We start from the raw sequence: 15661 nt of genomic DNA, 5'->3' as shown, positions 1-15661 counted from the left end.
GGCAGATCCTGGGGCTTGGCCCGTTTGAATGACTTGGCTGTCCCTGGAAGAGGAAGGTGTAGGCAGAGCTTGAGGAAGTTTAATTCTCCCCCCCCCCCCCCTTTGTGAGCTACACTTCTTCTAGGGAAAAGTGAAGGGGGGGGATGCTGTGGGCAGGGTACCGTTATTTGTACCGGCCCCGGTTGACTCTTTTTCACCATAAATAAAGCAGATGGCAAGGCATTTTGGCATGGCATTAATGGGGGTGTGGGGGAACCTCAAAAACTAGGGTGATTTGGATGAGGCGAAGTGCGGCAGGAGCCACTAGGACTGTTTGGCTTCTGATGGGGCATTTTGGGAAATGGTCATCCCATTTGATCTGTGATAGTTAAAAATAATTGGAGCTTGCTTTCCAGACAGGCTCTTCAGTGTTATGCAGATATTTCAAAGTGGTCTATTAACAAGAAATGCAGAAAGGCCCAGTCCTTTCTAGTAATCGGAGTAGAGAACTTCCCTGTTGATCTGTGAAAACTAATGAAAAAATAGTCGTGCGTGTGTGTCCCCAATTTGATAGGAGGGGAAAAAGGAAAAGATTGGGGTTATTTGATTTTGATGTTTAAATATTCCCACTGGGCAGCAGTTTGGTTTGATTAGAAATCTCCTATGTGCTTCATTAACATTATTATTTTGTTGTGATCACAAAAGAAATCGTAGTTTGGGAGCTATAAACTTAACCCTGAATATCTCGGTAGTCTGTTGCTTTGGTAAGAAGTAGTGAACGTGACTGGGCTGCTGTTATTTATTTAAATTGTCCCAAGTTGAATGTGCATTGTTTCAAGAGCGTTGTTTTATAGGTGTTAGTAAGGCATGTACAGTTCTGTTAATTTATTATTTTTTCACATTCATTTGCTGTTTCAATCAAGTGGAATCTCCTTCAGTTTCTGGTACATTTCTCTGTGGTAGCTGTGATCCCTCCTCCCCAGGTGTATACATTGCTGTTTTGTGTCTCTTTATCCCAGTGTTACTGTTTACATTATGACATTCCTGTAAATGTACTGAATAATGAAACAAAAGGTGTAAATACAGGTGCTGTTTTGATTGCCGTTGAGACTCTTCCGACTTTGGTTATCTGGATGTGTGAATAAGTGTAGATTTCTCTCTGCATCCTCCAGACCAAATATCCAAATCTTTAGACAGAGAATTAACGCCAACGTGTCGGGGAGCGAAGACATTTGTTGAACTGGCCTTCAACTTTTCAGTCACATAATTTAACTGCACACTAATTTTTGTTTTAACAGTCTTCGTCATGGATCAAGGCAAGTGTGTGCGCACAATTAGGCTTGCAAATTACTAATCTCGCATTGACTTTGCCTCTCAGTTCCCATCTGAGCATGGTTACCTTGAGAACTGTGGCATTAGCACAGTTAGAGCATGCTCCACTTGGGAGTTCGGGTGTGTTCTATTTTTAATGCCACTTTAATGAAGAAGCTTCTCACTCTGCGATAAAGGAAGCATAATGGAAGAGCAGAGCAATGATTGGTTATGGATACTGGAAAAGAGAAATTGCAAAGGTAAAAGTGGTGTATAGGATATGTAACTTATAAAAATATTTAGAAGAGTTGAATAGTTCCTTTTATAGCCAATAAGAACTTGGTTCCAATAGAAAGCTGATTGAATAGATATTTTTAAATATTTTTTTCTTTTGTAGTATCTGAAAAGAATTAAGAAATGACCTTAAGTTATGAAAGACAAACTGTGGATAGAAAATTGTTGGTATAGTTGGTGTTGACTTTTATCTGTACATCTTGATGTTGTATACTACTTGTCAAAGAAAACTATCCTATTTTAATGATGAAATGTTTAATGATGAAGTAACATTATTTTAAGCCATTCTTAAAGCACGCCTTCTTTCTTGTAAATTTAGTGCTAACTTCTTGTTGATTTAAACTGTTTTCATTCTATATCAATAGCTACATGAAGCAGAAGTATGAGGTTTTTATTTGTTGTAATACTTTAAAAGTTGTTTTAGTTGGTACCACAAATTGGTATTCTATAATATTTTTAAAAGCTGTAAACCTCTGGTGAGACAGATATCTATCCATCTGTCTATCTACACACACGGAAGAAAATTCCTATAGATTTTTCACAGTGTATATCATTATGCGAGATGTCTAGATTTTTTTTTTTTAAAATGACTTTCTTTTTTTTAACGAAATGTTCCATAAATTTCTAGCTACAAATAAGATAATGAATATCTTTTCTAGCAATCAATATATGCACACAGAATAAAGAGGCTAGTTCATGATTTTTAAAAATGTCACATATCAAATAACTCCATTCTTCCTTTAGTGTCTGTACATTGGTCTGAATAATTTCTGAGGATCCAATCCTGTAAACCTTTTTTTTTTTTTTCATGCAATTAGTCCTTTTGACTGTTTGTCCTATTGACTGCCTTGGCTGTCTGGGATTTACACAGGCTAGTGAGTCCTGTGTAAATGAGCAAATATTTGCAGGATTATATCCTGGAAAGAAATACTATATAAAAAAAAAAAAATAAAAGAAATAGTGTGACCTCTGTGAGAAAAGGAATACAGTTAATCATGGTTCTCATGGTCAATTTTGTAGGCAAATAATACGTACCTAGCTTTAAAGCTATGGGCTAAGCCATGTTCAAGTAACCCCAGGTATATCACTGGGAATATTTGTCTGAATGGGGTAAGCAGAATTGGTCTGATACAACAATATCATGGCAAGAATTTCCAGGGGTAAGAGAGAATGTAAGAGGATTTTAAAAGTTCTAAACTAAAATATATTCTTGGTTTTCACCAAGTTTGAGCATATAACAGGTTTTAATTACTCTTGCATAGAATTACAAGTTTAAAAAAAAAAAAAGAAGCATACTTATTCTAGAGTCACGTTCTCAGTGCGGTTTTTCATTCCTTCCTGTCAGTGGGAGTTTTGAAAGTGAAAGGAATGTAGGATCAGGTTCGGTGATTATGCCAACACCATAGAGAGGTCCTGGGACAGATCTTCAGCAGCTGTAAATTGGCATAGCTCCATTGACCTTAGTAGCAATGATTTACTTGATCCTATAATTTGGCCCACTATTTTCAATGTACCAGATTTTTTTTGCCATCCATAGCTGGATTAAGTAATACATTACTGTCTGAATAACACCATGGATTTCAGTGGGATTGCTTACAGACCAAGGGGAGGAATAATGTAAGAGTTGGAGCAATGCTGATGGAACCTGGTACATGCACGCTACTCCCGGACTGATGGCTTGGTCCAAAGTCCGTTGAAGTCAATGGGAGTTTTTCTAGCCCAATTTCTTTACTTAAGAGAATTTGTACCGTGTATGATTATTTGAAGGGATTGACATTACTTTTTAAAGTAATTTCTTTTAAAATAATTATTAAGGATTGGCCAGTGGAGAAATCATGTAAATGCAATCCAATAAACTTGCAAAATCCTTTTGTCCCTTTGCTCATTCATTTATTAGTTGTATATTAATGGTTGGTGGAGGCAATAAGCCAAGCAAATGTGTTGTTGTCTTTCTTCTTGGAAAATGAAAGATGCATTAAACAAATCATATGGAATAAATGCCAAAGGTGTATAAAATCCAATGGAAAGCATATGTTTCTGAAAGCCGTAGACGCATGTGGTACCATGTATGTTTTTGGTACCTAAATTGTTTCATGAAGGCTGTTGAATGAAACCTCTTGCAATTGAACAGGTAAGTCTGAATTTCCCATTTTAAGGGTGGGTAAACCAAGACATGAAGTATTAAGGAACCTTTTTGAGATAACACAGCTAGTTTGTGGTGAAGTTTGAAGGAGAAAACTATCCCAACGAATAATCCTGTGCCTTGAGCATTTGATGTCTTCCCATCTAGTTGGTGGTTACGTTTTTGAAGAGTATTCAAATAGAGCTTCAGATAAGCTATTTGGGTGCATTTCAGAGAAGTGATGAAAGTGGTTTACTTTCAGAAATGAAGATAAATGTATAAACCAATGTGGGGTTGTATTTTGTACAGTTGATATTTAATTTAACTTCTAAAAATCATCTGTCTACCCAGTAAACTAAGCACTTTTGCTGTAAGACAAAGAAAAAAGCAGTCAATGGCCTTAAGAAATAGTTATTTATGTTTTTTTCATATTGGAAATATAGGATGCATTTCCATTGGCCTACCCTTACAAAATACTTGCTAATTCCATATTAATAAATAGTTATAGCTAGAATTTTGATACCTATTGCTATTGCAGATTCCACCATAATGCTAACTGCTGGCTAGCTGGAAAAGTCAACATTTTAATTACTCCAGTCTGTGTGTGTGTGTGTGTGCATATGCACACACACATGTGTGAACATTTTTCCAGAAGATTAAGAGGCAGGTAACCATTTATATGCAGCGTTGTTTTTTGTTTTTTACCAAGACAGTGAGCAATTAATGTGTACATTCTGTTCTTGAAGAATACATCTTTATTAGTCTATGGAGGCCAATATTACTTAAATTTAACATTTATAGCTATACTACTTGTAAATATTTGCCTTGGGCTTTCAGTTTGAGTACCTGCAATTTTAGAGTCCATGTATTAAAATATGTGGTGGATGTAAAGTAGGTAAAATTGTCAACAACTGTTCTCTGCTTATGTTATCTCTGTAAGTATAATCCTTTCCATGTTTCTGTTTAGCTTTTTTTGAAGAAACTAAGAATACTCTCAGCATCATATTGGTGCTTAAGTGTAACCATGTATGCTCACAAGGTACTCGTGTCAACCAAGGAAAGAGAAATTATACCTGTAACTGACGCTTCTGCAAAACATTTCAGAGGTTCTTCATAAAATTGTACTAAAAACAATTTTTTTTTAATTATAATTATACAGCTGTCTTGACTGCTACCACTCCTTTTAATTAACAAAATTTCTTGTAATCCATCAGCAATAATCCTCCCATTGTGGTTAAGTGAAAGGACACCTATCTGGGAATCTTATTAAAATTTGTTTATAATTTTTTTCAATTAGTTTGTACATGTATCTAGATACAAGCTTGTTAATTATTTAGGTATCTGAAAATAAAGTGCCATATTGTCTTTTATTTTTGTTTCTCTTACTAAATTAACTTTTACAAACAAAAAAGAAAATTTAGGGAGATGGAGACAGCCAGAGAAAATGGAATAAAATAATCTTTATAGATTTTACAGGAGTCGGGTAACAAAGGGAAGTTTGATCTTACCTGGTCGGTTACCTTCATAATATACATGGTAGAAATTTTCAATTACTTTAATATATTTTCCTATAAATTTTCAAGCATCTGGGGAGTCTGTCCTGATTCTATATAGTGATGCAAAACAACACAATTTAACAGAAACAGAGAAAAGCAGCAATGTCTGGGAGTGCATCTATTATCTGGAGAGCTAGTCTTCTACAGCAATTAATTTTTAGTGCTTGTGAGTAAATGTAGATTTCCATATTTAATAGCTATACCACAGTTCTCATGGCAAGCTTATTTACCTACTGAATGTAAAGCTGTATGAGATGAAAAGAAAAGTGTGTTTTGGATAACTGAAAACATAAAGAGCTGCCCACAAACTGGCACACTTTTTATTATTATTTTGATGAATAAGACATCTGCTCCTAATCTTCTTCCCAGGCCATGAGTCACCATTTAAAAAATAAATATATACAAATAAAAAAAAAATAAAGCCATGAGGAAGGTGTGGGGGACCCCTCCCCAAACGCCTCATGTTTCCAATGCTTGCAACTTAGTTTTATGCAATATCAACTGCAGGTACTGCATACATATTAAGTGGCAGTAGTTTGGAAATGCTTGCCTAGCTGGATAAGCTATGTTTTCTTAAACCAGAAGTCTCTACATGTATGAGTTGAGAGAGAGCTTAACTAGTCGGCATGAGAGTATCCAAGGACAAAATATGATCAGTTCATTTAACTGTTTTTTGTTCCTTTCTTACAAAGTCTTTCTGCTTTTATTCTGTTGTTCTCAGCCTATGCTGAAACATCCATACCAAATATGTGCATGTCCAGTTGCTTTCAGGTTTCTTTCTTATCCCAAGCGTATCGGTCAAACAGCAGTGATTTTTTTTTTTTTTTTTTTTTTTTTTTTTTTTTTTGCACTAGATTCACAAACTCAGCTGAACCAAGCTTACATGCCAAAGTTTGTATCCTGTGATCAACAGCATGCATCTAATAGCTTTTCTCAGTTAACTTCAATGCAAAGATAATTAATTTTTTTTTTTTTTTTTTTTTTTGTACATTTGTTTCCTTACAAGTTGAATTCTGGCTTTTGTTTTAAAAAAATAAATGTTTTCACATAACATTACAAATTTGGATTGTAGACTGTACAGCAAGGGTATCACAAGTCCTTCAGTCTCGCTGACTTTAATGGGGCTTTTTATGGTGTCATGTTCTAGTGAGCATGAATAATAATAATAATAATAACAATAAAAAAAAAAATCGCCCCCTGGCCTTGTGCTAAGAGAACTTGACAAGATGTTTCTGATGAATGAGGGTGCACTGGGTAAACCTCAGTAGCCAGATGCATGATAGCACCTTTGATAGTGTAATTGTTCCTTGTCAGATGAACCTGTATCTTTTTGTTCAGTTGTTCAAGCGCTTGCCAATCAATGATCCTATTAAAGTTAATGTAGAGTGTTACCTGAATAAGGACCTTGGGGTTGATGGCCTTATATTAAATGGTTTCAGTAACAGGGACTTCTGTTTTAGGGATGGAGAACTTCAGCACTGCAACCATTCATTCTTCCAACTTTATTTTAAACGGTTTGCTTTTTAGGTGAATGGAAGTAAACAGTTGTCTCACACTAATCTTCAACATTTTTAAGGCCATTTTGAACATACACAGTAATTATATTTCTATGTAGAAAAATGATTTTTCACCTGCGAGTGCATATGGCATTTCTAAATTGCCATAGACATAACATTAAAAATCATTGAAAATAGCTTGCCTGATGTATTGGAATACATGTTTATGGAGTCAAAGGTGTTTATGATGTCATAAACTTCACAAAAAACTCATCAAATTGGTCCTCGATTAAAGAGTGAAAAAATTTTATGTTGCATGTCATAATTATATGAAGTGTTAAAGGATGGAGATTTGACTTTCATGCTCTAGGCTTGTGCTTCTTCTAGAAAAATTAAGGCCTTCTCAGCAATAGAAAAATGCTAAAATAGTTCTATAAAGAGAATAATAGACTGCTAAAATAAGCATCTTAAAGTGCATGATGTTTATAACATGTGCTGACATATTTTTATTTTCTTCCAGAGTGATACCATTTTAAATACTGTAGACCAGTGCTTCTCAGTCTCTCTAGATTTCTCCCCCCCCCCGCCTTGTTTGACTCAAGGCACCCTTCCTTAACTGTTGTGAACTGAGCAGCATCCCATTGCTTTTTGCTCCATGGCAGAGGGGTTGGGCAGCAGGGATGACAGGAACAAGCCTGAGCCTGCACTTATCTCCTCACACCTCAGGGCACCTTTCAAAAGGTCTCCTGGTTGGGAATCATTGCTGTAGATCCACAAAATTTAAATTTTTCATTCCGGTGTGGCTTTTATTTTCAGTTATCCTTTACTATATTCCTATATTCTAAGGGACAAAGGGTAAGTTGAAATAAACTATTAACCATGTTAAAAATAAACCCATGTGTATTTGCCACTATAAAATTGTCTGCAATACAAGTGTTAAACGAAATGGAAGATCATCTAAAACTGGAAATGGAGCCAGAGAATTATGTTAGATAGTGAAAAGATAGAAAATTAGCACTTTGGCATAAATAAAGATGAAACAGAGTTGCCAAATTAACAATTCTGTTACTAGATCAAGAAACTTTTGGGGCTCCTGGCAACAACATGCATGTATTAAAGGATTTTGTATCTGTTTATTATGCATACTTGGTAATTTGTATAGTGACATTTTTGACAACTTAAAGTCTTCGTAGTGAAATCTGGGGTGTGGACAGACATGACAAAATGTTTCTGAGACCTTTGAGACATAAGCCTGTTCAGGTGGACCTTTGAAATAAGCCCTTTGAAAAATTCTAAAAGTAACTGAAACGTTCTGAATAGTAGCTCTTGAAGTGAGGTCCTGTTTTGGAGCTTTTCATTGTTGGTGAGATGCAGAGGGACAGAGCACATGATCTAGGCTGGGGCTAGGGCTGGAGCTGGACTTCTTTTATTTTTTTTTTTATTTATTTTTTTTTTCTTTGCCAGGTTGATGGAACTCCCACTGCTGCAGCTGGGCTCTCCAATTACAGTGTCCTATGTGGGTGGAAAAGAGAGATTTATGGGATTTGGAAGTCTTTGTTCCCCCTTCACTCTTGCTTACCTCTTTTCTGGTTCTCTCCTCTCCCCTTCCCTTTACCTCTAGTTCTTGTGACGGGAGGAGGAACTGAGTGGAGCAGGTTGCTACAGCCTGCTCTTACAACCCTTGGCTGGTGCTAGAGGAGGCTGCAATGTTTTGAGCCATATATGTGTCCCCTGGCTGAAATGCTTCCTTGTTGAAGTGTTCGCAAATGTGTTTCACTCTAAAAACATTTCAGTTGTTACAACTGTTACTTTTTTGAGATTTGTCTAGTGAATTTCTGCTTTCAGGGATTGGAACACTTAGACTCTGGATTTCTTTTAAAACAGGAGTATTAAATTAATCTAGCCCCCATGGGGTGATTAATGGTGCAGGGCTGGTTCACGGGCTGAATTTGACCGCATGCTGGATCTACTGCATCTTTTGGAGTGGCTGGAGTTGGTACCACAGACGTTGCACAGTCCTGCTCTTGCCACTGCATGGCTGTGTTGCACACAGCACTAGTTCAGGGTTGCGATGCACGTGCCTCTGCTCCACTGTTTTGGGACACGAGCTGGAGTGGGTACTGTGTATGATACGCAGAGCCTTCCAGCACACCCTGCATGCTGGGCTGTGGGTTAATATTGAGACCCACAGATAGCACTGGGTGTTGGATAAGAGGGCTCCATGGGCTGTATCTTTGACAGCCCTACTCTTTAAAAGAAGAGGTATAGGAATATAGCCTCTCCTCAATCTGTTTCACTTGGCTTGAGAGGCCTGTTAATTCAGAGTGACACTTACACATTTGCAGAAGGCTATCATGGGGGGTGTGTATCACTGAAGTCCTACTTTAAACACTCAAAAGAGGACTTACATGAGCTGTAAATATTATGTGAGCCTTTTGAATTCTGCCTTCACTGAACAGTTGGCTCAAATGTTCCTGTATCGGTCTCCTGCCTGATGTGAACATGCTTGAAACTGCTTCATCAAAAACAGTGACACGATGCTAAATGGAGGAGAGAGGCAATCGTGGTAGTTCCTCACCATGTGGTTCTTTCCAGGTCTTAAAAAAATGCATATACTGTACTGGGCATGTGTGGCCTGACGGATCAGGGGAGAAAACTAGGATCATTGACTCCATAGTATGTGTTACGCTCCTGCATGAAAAAGACAAATTATTATTTGTCTTAACATAACATCTAAGTAGCCTAGGACCCCATTGTACTAGGTTCTGTACAACACATTATAAAAAGACGGTCCCCACAGCAAAATGCTTATCACTGAGTTGGAAAACAATACCTAGCAGATGGCAGAAGATGGGGATGTACAAGGAAAGAATGAAGGAATGTTGGTTGGCATGGTAGGCAGTGACCTCAATATCCCAACAGCCGAACAAATTAATATGGTAATGAGTGTAAAACATGACACCAGACTATGTTTGTATCTACTCCTCCTGACCACCCTTCCCAGTACTGGCAGAGCAGTTGTGAGCACACAAGTTGTGGAGAAGCAAACAGTAACAAAGCATTTTACCAGCTTTTAAGTGCTGTTGATGAAGACTTAGGGAAGTGGGAGGGGCATGAAAGGCCTTTGTCTGCCCAGGTATCCATAACATTTGGGCTGTAATTCCCTTAGATACCATCTACTTTCCTTTTAACAGACCATGTCCCCTGCTGCACTGCTACCATTCCTGCAATGCAGGAGGAAAATGTGGCAGGCACGTACATCTTTCAAAGACATGTATTTCTTTGAAGTATTTGTTACTCCTGAGGCACTTTTAGCAGACAGGGGAACAGGGACCATAAATTGTACTCACTGACACTAATTAGAATTTTTCTTTTTCAGATTATTTCTTGGAGAATGCTATATGGTCAAAATCATTTCTAATTTTCTGTCCATTTAATGATGTTTGGTATTCAGAAGATATAAAACCAGGGTGTATTTTTTTTTTTTTTTTTTTTAAGTTCTGTTTTTAACTTTTGTGTCCTTGATTTTGTTATTTTAAGACACACTAGAGCTGCATTAAAAATGTGATTACTGGAACTTGTCAGGAAAAAAAAGGAAGATTTTATTTTCCCCCTCTCCTAGCAAATCCTCTTTTCTTTAATTGAAGAGAGAAAAATTAACATAACCATAATTTTGAAATGATTCAATTGGTTTGAATCACTTAAAACTAAAGGGAAAAATACAAGAACTTTTTTTTTAGCCTTATTCTTAATGTAATAAAGTGAACTCTTTGAACTGTAATTGATATAGGTGAAGAATTTTAGAGCTAGGGCCCATGGTTTTTAAGTGGCTGACTGATACAAGATAACAAAAAGAAAGCATAAAGCAACAAATACTTGAGGTGCATTGAAATGCAAAAATGCCTGAGAAATTTAGTAGTGAGACTTGAAGCTCCTGTCATGGTTGTGGTTGCACTGAAGTAGGCACAGTAGAGGAACCATCCTCAAGATTCTGTCGTCTGAATGGGGGGAGATGGAATAGAAGAAGTAGAATCCCCACTAGACAGATGGGGACCTGAGGCAGAGGGAGGCTGTTTGAGTGTCCAGTAATTTCCTTAAATGCAAAGTCTTGTTTAAGAACTGCTGAAAAATGTAGGTCATTAAGTATCAATGAAGGTCACAGCAGCAACTTTTTTTTTTTTAAACCTCCAGTTATGCTACTTGTATCAGTGGCTTTTATGTATTGTCAGATCCTTCATTTAACAATTAGATCTTTTCCTGTGCTTTATGCAATCTGTTTTTTAGGCAAGGGCCGTCTCCTTTGCAGAGGAGCTGGTTAGAATACATTTCCCTTATTTGATGCTCCATCTCTTTTCAAATATCACTCCAAAACTTTTTTTTCATTTGCTAATGGCTCTGAATTTTTTTTTTTTTTTGTCTGAATCAGTTTCATGCCAATATGACAGAATGCATTAATTTAGCCACAAGACAATATACTTATGATTGTGCAAATTGCTTTCAAAATTTATTTAATTCTGTAAACTACTTTGAAATGCAGTTCACTGTCTTTCAAAGTGCATGAGTTCTAGGTCCCAAGGTTATTTTGAAGGCTGCTTAAGGTATACCATGATCTATCCAAAAGTTGAATTTTCCTAAACCAAATTATTTATATTTAATATGTTTGTGTGTGGCAAGGAGAAGATCTTGCCATTGAACTTGGAAAAAATTCTTAACTCATTCAGATATTCAGTTGAAATGAATCTGTTTAGCTCCATAAATTTTTATTTCATTCTTCACATAAATGAGAAATATAAATTCAGATTCTAGTACTCGGGAGAGTGTCATAAATTCACATAATTTCACTGAGAATTTTGTGCCCTGAAACTTCAATCCATTGACGCAGACTATCTTTTTTTTTTAATTCCAAATTAATAATATTTACAGTAGCCACCATGTTGCTCAATTGCCCAGAAATCAGAATAGAAATGGCAAAAATATTGAGAGGCACTTAAAACATTTCTGTAAAATCAGAGGAGTTTCACATTCTTGTTCTTTGGCTACAGACTCTTATGTAACATGTTACCATGAAATACTGTAATTTCTAGGAGAAAATAGTGAAATAAATAGTGATCGGGTACAGTGTATAATGTCACTGGACTATGAATTACTGGGTAGTAAGAACTGAATGAAATCATGTACAGTCTGTTTGGTTTTTTTTTCCCTCCTGTTTCACATTTATGTTGAATAAACTTGAACTGTGTACTGTAAGATGTAGCTTTCTTTTATTTTTTTTACGTAATATAAATTACAGTGAATATGTCGATGTAGGTTGTGTGACTGGGGGGGAAGCACAGTAGGAATCTATTTTTTTAAGGCATGTTGAAAAATGCCTTTTGTCAAAGAAACAGCAAAAGTGCATTTTGCACTTTAGAGAAGTACATACTGAAAAACCCATGTTTAGAGACGGGGGTCTACAATACTGACCCAGCAGTATCTCACTGAAATATTGCATATGGATCTTCCAAAACTTGCAACATAGACATGCAGATCTTTGAAGGAACAAATCTTGCCTATAACGTGCAAGAGTCTAAACTTATTTTTCTGTAAACTTAACTTCTTTGTTTGCCTTCATTGCTGCCAGTGAATACCCAGAGAAATCCCTGTATTCAGTTGCCAGTCTGATTTGATTATTCATTTTTCACCACTCTGGTCACTGCTAGTATCTAAAATGGTATACCTGTGCTGAACAAATTAATCTACTCATTAGTGACATACAGTAATAAAGACATGATGGCAGTTATCTGAAAACATGTTAATATGGGAGGAATGGATTGAAGTCTAGGTGTGGTTGAGAATCACTTATTGATCCCAACATGACAATGGCAGCACACCTCACTGACAAATTTCAGTCACTCTTGCTCATACAGAATCATTCATTGTTTCAATGGGGTTACAGGGCAGTTAGCATGTGACTCCTTAATAGTAGAACCTAACTTTTAACACACAACTTGTATGGCCTTTGGCCAGGTTTATAACAGTATGTATATACATACCTGTTGGGTATTTACAGTGATGGCCTGGAAGAGATGGGATGAGCTCCTTTTTAACATAGAAATCCTAGTCCTATGAAGGAAAATCTCTGCTTGTTTAACCAACATATAAGTCTTTAACTTTATTCTTACATATATAGACTGGAAAATGTTCATTGGTGTAAACCAATTACAGGGATTGAAAGAAATGTACAACTTGGCTCCAGATCTGTAGCATGAGGCTGGCATAACACAAGTATTCTTGCACCAAGCATACACACACCTTTTTTGCTGTAATGTGAATAAAGGAAGCTGACAGTTTCTACAAGAACATTCTCATTAGCCCTGTGCTAAATCCTTATGCCAGTCCTGCACATGGGTTTAACAGAACTGTGGTAATCATGGACAGAAATGAAACACAAATATATGAGAACCTTTTTGTAAACTTCCCCAAAATGCAAAGGTTGATCAGCTTTATCTTTGTGCTTTATCTGTTTCAGCTTTATCTGTTGACAGCAGTAATACATGCAGCAGCTGTAAGAGGAAGGACCATTCTCACTCCCCATCCCTGACCCTTACCTTCGAGTGTCAAAGGGAAATTACCCATACAGACTAGGGACAGACATTACACACAAACCGGTTAAAGTAATCTGAAATGCATTTAAACCTGTAGCAGAACAAATGTTCAGTGCACATAAACCAGTTTGAAAATGACTGAAGTCAGTTTGAGATAAACCTGGTTGAATGTAGTATCAGACTGAACTGATTTGGGTCAAGCCAGTTTATGCAATGTCTGTCTCAGACCCCTTCCTGTTTTAAGATAAACTAGACACCCCCAGCATCCTGGCATGCTTTCTGAGCTCGGCAGAGCTCTACTCAATGCTCTGGTGAGCTGGGCTGGCCCCTTCCCTCTGCTTTCTAGCCAGAGCAGGTCCAGGGTGTGGCCAGATGCTGACTAGCTATAACCCCTGAGGCAAATTCCTACTTCTGTTTCCTCCCCCTGCCCTTGTTGGCAAACCCTGGGGACCCCAGCTTGGGTTTGCCAGCCCCAGCTGCATCTCCACAGCTTGCCAGGCAGGGATGCAGGGGGTTTGGCTGCAGTCTCTGTGGCTTGCCTGCAGCCAGGTAGGGAGGGGATTAATTGTACAGCATGTCCTGGAGTGGTGGAGGGGGCAGTAAAGAGAGGCAAGCTAGTCCCCTGTGTGCAGCTCCAAGCCCTGCACCTGTGAGTCCAGAGCTAAGACCTGCAGGACTAGACTGAGAGGTGGAAAGTGTTGACAAAGACCTGAAAATCATCTCACATGCTGGAGATGAAATTACGGGAAGTTGCAGATGGCTACATTCACATTATAAAGCAGAACCTGTAAAAGGTGGGAATAGCTAAATGAAGCCTTTCTGAATGCCTGGCTGTAAGGAGACCTGCCCTCAGGATTAGTCTAATTTAAAATATAAACCAGGAAGACCAGAATTAGTTTTACGAAGTTGTGTATGCTGTGTTTTACTGGGCTGTATCTTGGCTTAGGTGAAGATTTTTGGTAGTTTCCTGTTGTATGCTTTGCAAATTGCTGTGTTCAATACATGCTTGCTTCAGAGAAATTATTTTTTTTCTCCATTCCCACTCCTCAGTCTGGCATCAGATGTCCCCCTCTTTCCCCTGCCCACCCCCTGCTGGTGGCTGGCATCCCCTGTGTTGTGCTAGCCCTGGCTGGTGCCTGGCCATGCTCTCTTCACTCCAGCAGGGAGGGGTGAGAGTCTTGGACGGCATCTCTCTTACCTGTCTGGCAGTGGCTGGCAGGCATGCTCTGGCACCCCCCAGCTTCTGGCTTGAGCCACAGCAGGCATGTGGCTGCATTTCCTGGTTTAACAGAGAATCTCGGTTCAGTTACTAATCAATTTAAGCTGTGGAGTTTAGACTAACCTGCAAAGAGTGAATCAATTCAGGCTTGCTCTTTTTGAATGTCTTTCCCTAGTTGCAGTGTCCATAGATTTCAGTCTACTCCTCACCAGCCACTGCGGCAGTATGATGTAATGTGTGGTTAAGCTATCACTGCACTGAGTAGGAGTTCACTAGCTACTACAACAAAACTTTCTCCGCTGACACTGTCTCCTGGGCTCATTTGAGAGCTACTGCTCCTTTGAAGAGTGGCTGCCAGATAGTATCTCCGGAAGCCTGTTCTAGATGACTAAAAAGATGGAAGCTTGGAGCACATCAAGGGTTTCTAGTCCAGAGTGTAGGTACTGTAAGTTGAAAGTGGAGAGAGGTACAAGTTTTAGGATTCTTCTGGGAAAGAGAATATGGCATTTTATCCAGGAGAGTAGTATTTTATCCAAGGAAGTTTTTATGTACCTCACTGAATGAGAGAGCAGCTATTTAAAAAATTCCCTTAACTTTGGAAGCAAATTGGTGCAGACTACTTAAAGAAATACATGGAGGAGACATTGCAAGTCTCCCACTTGGAAGTTGAAAAACTGTCTTCCCACACTTTCCTCAAAAAGGCAATGGCTTAAATGAAGACTGAAAATTATATAAATCTGCATTTAGATCAGTATAGAAATGAAACAAGTATTACATTTAAGGAGGATAAATCTTTCCAGGCTACTATAAAATGTTGGATCTTCATAAAATACACTTTAATGTTGACCTGAATAAAGGTTTTCAAATAGAAGTCAGGTTTTTGCAGTGTTCATTCCCATGTTGTTATTGAAAATATTGGTCATAGTATGGGGAAAAATGACTAATAAGAATTAATCCCAATTCAAAACAGTATGATGTCTCATGAGATGCATTTAACTTCCACTAGTGTTAGTCTAACTATGTGCACTCCAGAAGGAGAATCTACCCAATAATGGGATGTGTCAGAAAGTTTGGAAGTATGTTATAAGCATAAGGGAAAT

The 15661-nt window shown here is 37.8% G+C and overlaps 1 protein-coding gene across 17 annotated transcripts in view; it reads left to right on the top strand.

The window, feature by feature from the left end:
* ARPP21 (cAMP regulated phosphoprotein 21) overlaps positions 1–15661 on the top strand; it is a 184832-nt gene that overhangs the window by 456 nt on the left and 168715 nt on the right. The gene's annotated exons all lie outside the window — the stretch shown is intronic.

This window comes from Alligator mississippiensis, chromosome 5, assembly GCF_030867095.1.
Source record: "Alligator mississippiensis isolate rAllMis1 chromosome 5, rAllMis1, whole genome shotgun sequence".
NCBI lineage: Eukaryota > Metazoa > Chordata > Crocodylia > Alligatoridae > Alligator > Alligator mississippiensis.
Note: the sequence above shows the minus strand (reverse complement) of the source record. Positions and strands in the feature narration are given on the sequence as shown.